We start from the raw sequence: 5,157 nt of genomic DNA, 5'->3' as shown, positions 1-5,157 counted from the left end.
GCCGGCTGCTGTCAGGTGTCACAACGTGAAATAAATCTCTGCGAACAGAAAAATTAAGGCGCCTAAATGTGCTACTGTTTTCGCTTTGGTCCCAGACTCGTAAAAACGGTTCTTTCCTTCCCTTCCCGAGAGGTCAGATAAATGAATTAACTACAAACTCTGAAAGAAAAACGCAGTCGTGGAAAGTGCGCTGCCGGGCTCTGTGCGCCCCCCTCCCCGCCCCCCACATTCTGCGGTCCCCGCGGTCCGCGGGAGAAGGCGCTGGACGTCCCTCCCACCCCCCACCGGTCACACTTCGTCTCCCCGGAAGGCGTGGTGTCCCTCTCCGCCCAGGTGCCCATGGACCCCACTTTATCACGTCCTGACTGGGGGCTGTCACCCCGGCACCGGCCAGCTCATCTGGGGAGGACGGCGCTGGGGAGGCTGGACTCTGCTCTGTCCCCTTCCGGTGCGAAACGGCTGGGAACTCAGGGTGGGGGGGCCATCCTTACACCAAGGCCGGGACAGCCACAGCCCCCTCGCCTGGGAGCCCCAGATCCCGCATCTGAACCAGCACCCGAGTGCCCTGCGGGATCAAGTGCGTGGCCGCCTCGGGAGCCTTGTCCGGCGCTTCCCCTCACCAGGCCTCCCGCTCCCACTGGTCGCCCGGTGTCCGCGGTCACTGCCTTCCCGCCGGGCACACAGGCCCTGGGCGGGGTCGCGCCGAGGCCCCTCCCCGGCGGCGCTCGCGTGGGCGGTGGGCTGAGCGGCTGGCTTGTCCTCCCCGCTGCCCTTCCGCCCGCCCCTGCCCGCCCTGACCCAGCTCTGCGGGCCTCCCCACGTGACGCTGCCCGTGGAAGTCCCTGGAGGTGCCCACTGATGACCACTGATGACGATGCTTGTTCCAAGCCGTGGGCCTCGCACAGCCCACTCATTTTCCGGGGGCCCCATATCCCATAGTCTTCACCCTGAGCGCTGATGTCAGGCTTGCTGGGGAGTAGAAGGGACCCCAAAGGGGAGCCCCAGGAATGGGGGGACTGAGGCTGGCGGGGAGGCCTGGCTCTAGGTCAGTGGGAGACAATGGAGCAGGAGACTCTGGCCTGGGTCCCCCGACACGCTGGGTGCCATGCTCCAGCGGGCAGTGGTCAAGCCCTGTGAGGACGTGAAGTCCTGCCCAGAGGCCTGGTCAAGGAAGGCTTGTCTCCAGACGGCGGAGGCTGGGGGAGGCAGGAAGCAGCGATGCTGGGAGCCGCCCCTGACCCTCGACCCCCGACCCGAGGCAGGAGGGGTGGCTGCAGCCCCTTGGACATTAGCATAATGGGGCCGGCTCATCTGGAAAGGAGATGGGGCACCAGGCTGTGACCCCACTGAGCGAGGGGCCCAGGACACCCCGGCTCTGCCCAGTGCACTCCATGAGCAGAAAAGGCCCAGCAGGGCCAGTGGGATGAGCTGGCTCGGCTGGCGACCCTGTGAGGGTGACGTGGACAGGGGGCCCTCTCCATCTGCGACACCACGGAGGCCTCGGAGGCTTCGAGCACTAAGCGGTCGACTCTGGGCTTCGTCTTCGTCCTGGGAGGGAGACGCAAAGCTGCGCCTTTGGCACTGGTGTGGTCTAAGCGTCAGGCAGCCGGGCGCACACACGCACACACGTACACGCACACACAAGCACACATGGGCTCCGGGCCAAGGCTTAGCTTTCTCCACCGTCCGCCGTGAAAGGCAAGGCTCCAGGTGGCACCCAGTGAGCCGTGACCCCGCCCGCAGTTCCAGTAGGAGTGGGCTGGGTGGGAGGGGGCAGGTACCAGCCTCACCAAAGGGGATCCGCGGCAAGGACCCCGCCCGTGCAGGAGGTGAGGGTGTTTGCTGGCTCCTTCTGTCCTGCTCTGATGTGATTCTCCTGATTGTCCAGTGGGTTGAATCTCACACATATGCACACATGCATGCACATGCACGCACACACACGCACACACATGCATGCACACATGCGTGAACACACACGCACACACACACTGTGTGCACGCACGTAAGTGCATGCATGTGTGCACTCGTGCACACGCACATGCACACATGCGTGAACACACACACACATGCGCACACGCACGACTAACCTAAACCGACGCCCACTCCCGAGACAGTGCAGTCTACACTAGGAGGGAGACTCAGGCACGCAGGCCCCGCCGTCTACACAGTGACCGTCCTACAGCGACACGAGTGACGCCCATGGCCTCGCGAGGCACCGCCCGCCGGTCCCTTCCCTCCTGCATCTGCCCTGGCGTCCTCCACCGGTGACTGGAGACCCGCGGCCGAGCCGCCCGTCCCTCGGACGGCGTGGGTGACTGGCGAGACCCAGCCCGTTGCTCCCTCTGCTTTCCCCAGGCGCCCAGCTCTGCCCAGGGGGGCGTGGGGGGCCTGCTGGCGGCTGACGGGGGACACGCGGGCGTGAGGGGGCCCGCAGGCGCCGCCCTCCTGCCTCCCGCTTTGAACATGGACTTGCGGCAGCCAGCTTGCCATCGCCACGCGAAACGCACGCGGACGGCCAGCGCTCCGAAGGTGGGCAGATCCTGACATTCGGGTGGCAGCTGACGACTGCCAGCCTGGAGACCTCCTACCGGTAAGTGTCCCCGAGCTCGCAGCACAGCTAATCTGGCTCTCCGTTACTTAGAGCGAAAAGCTTTCTCAGCCGATAGAAGCCTCTTAATGGCCTCTCAGCGATGCCAGGGCCCCCGGAAGCCGTGAGCCGGCGCCCCATCAATACGTCTTTGAACTAGCCGCCCCCTCTGTCTGGAGTAGGGGCCGGCAAGGCGGTTCCCGTATTGCTAGCTCGTCGTTCAACTAACCCGTTTAACAGGGAGAGACCATTTCTACGTGCTTTTTCTCCTCGACAGCATCCAGACCGCGTCTGTGAGCAGAGAAGATCCTTCGAAATCCGGTGCATCGTGCGGAGCCGAGCGCTTGTCCTCAGCGGCTGCGGCTCCCCGTCAGCTGTCCTCTGGGGGCACGTCCTGTCTCCCCGCTGCCTGCCGCTGCCTCCGGACGGAGGGCGCGTCTTCGACGCGTGCCACCTTCCCTGGACGCCCCGCACGGCGCCCCGATGGAGAAGGCGCTCGGCTCACAAGAGAGAGAACCACGGCCACTCTCAATGACGCGTCTCAGCCGGTCCTGGCCGTTTCACCCCATGTGCCAACGGCCAGTTCAGGAGGAGGAAGTGGACCCTGACCGGATGAGAGACAGGTGTGGCCCGCCGTGCCCCACGGGGGCGGCACGGAGAGAGGTGGCTCTATCCTTCTCCTGCCTGTTGTGTCTGCATGTGACAGCTGAGGGGCTGCAGCGTCCTGGGACCCACGGGGCCCAGGCCTGTGACGAAGCCGGCTCTGAGGCCGGTGAGCTAGGGGGATGGAGGGACCCTCATCCTTGACCGCACCGCTGTGCTGCGGACGGAGGTCCCACCACGCGTCCTGCGGCTCTGGGCCACGTTTCACGACATAATTAACCTTCATGTTAAAGCCTCTGTAAGTCAAGACCTTCCGCTACCTGCAGCTAAATGCATCTCGGCCGCTGAATTAGGGGGTGAGGAGATGTGCCCCACACCACCTAGCACTGTGAAGGTGCCCTGGGCCTGTCCCTCCCTCGGGTGCCCGGAACCCAGGCGGTTTCAGGGACAAAGACAATCACTGTGTGTATTCAGGACGCCTTGGCCATGGGAGGAGCCCAGCCCACAGCTGGCCGCTCCCTCAGCCAGAGCTCAGCTTTGCCCTGGGCCGCTTCTCGGGCCCAGGGAGGCCGTAATTACTCGATTTGCATCTTGAAAACCCGTGATGGCTTACAGCAGGGACCGATCGGCCGAGGCAATGAGCTGGGGCTCCTCTCCTTGATGCCTCTGGCCAGGGTGAGCCCCAGGGCGGGAGAGTGTGGGGTCCGCCCAAATGAACAGGACCCCCAGAAAGGGGCCCCGAATGCCTGGGGGTGACCACCCCCCGTCGCCCAGAGCCCTGCCCTCCGCGGGACAAGGCCTTGGGGATGACAGTGACTTCGCCCAGGTCTGGAGCCCTGACAGACCCTAAGCGACACCCAAGCTGAGGTGGACGGAGATGGGGACCCGCCATCTGAAGATCCGAGTCCCTTCCCACCGCGGTCCCAGGGTGCGGGCTCGGGCCCGAGGCCGGCAAGCTGCAGTTTTCCCAGAGGTAAAATCGTCGTCTTTTCGGGTCTTTTCGGGGCAGATTCTCTACGAGGCGGGTACTTCCGAGCCAATCAGAAGCCCGGTCGTGGGGCAGTGGCGGGGGTGCGGACGCCCCACGCGAGAACGTTTGAATAAAAACGTCCCCCCTGCGTCCTTCTTCAGAGCTGACCCGGTCACACGTGGCCGAGGGCAGGCGATCGAAGAAAGGTGTGGCCGTCACTCATCCGCTGACCCCCGTTACGGAGGCCGACATTCGGACGGGCCCGCTGTCTACGGAAACCCTCACGCCCACCGTCTGTCCAGCTTGGGGCAGGGGTGGCATTTTGGACGGAAATGATAGAAAAATTCTTAGCTGTGGAGGACTTTTAAATTGACTCATGTCTTGAAAGCTGTGTTATTTTATACGCACGCCGAAAGGGTAATCTCAAACTTATGAAATATTTACTAACTTGGCTGCATAAACAACAAATCACCACTTTTCCATTAAATATTTTGGTGAAAGATATTTTAGTAAAATACTGCAGCTTGCAATTTAATTACAATGAGTAATTAAAACTTAGAGCATAATCATTTTTGGCAAAAAGTCAGTTTTTGTTAAAATTTTAAGATAGAAAAAAGATGCAGATTACGGCCATAATACTGTTAGTAATTAAGATAAATGTATCAATTATTAAAGATGCAAACACGTCGAGGAAGCATAACTAATTATTTGAGCATGTTAACAGTTGTTTAATGTTAACAAGCAGTGAATTATTAAAGACCCATGTGCCACATCCTGGCCTGCGTAAGATAGAACATTCTGCAGCGTTTTATGATTTTCAGGTTTTCTTTAGATCCTCTCCAACAGATCAGCCGTAAAGTTAAGATAACTTGCCTTTAAGATGTATTTCTAAACTAATGAGCTGTGATCGGGCTAACGGAGGCCACGTCCTGGAGTTCGTGCCGCAGAGGAACACCAGGCGGACTCGGGGGGAAGCGGCAGGCCCCGCGCCAGGTGC

This window comes from Pteropus alecto, unplaced genomic scaffold, assembly GCF_000325575.1.
Source record: "Pteropus alecto unplaced genomic scaffold, ASM32557v1 scaffold89, whole genome shotgun sequence".
In the NCBI taxonomy this organism is placed as follows: domain Eukaryota; kingdom Metazoa; phylum Chordata; class Mammalia; order Chiroptera; family Pteropodidae; genus Pteropus; species Pteropus alecto.
The sequence above is the reverse complement of the archived record's forward strand: the minus strand, read 5'-3'. Positions refer to the sequence as shown.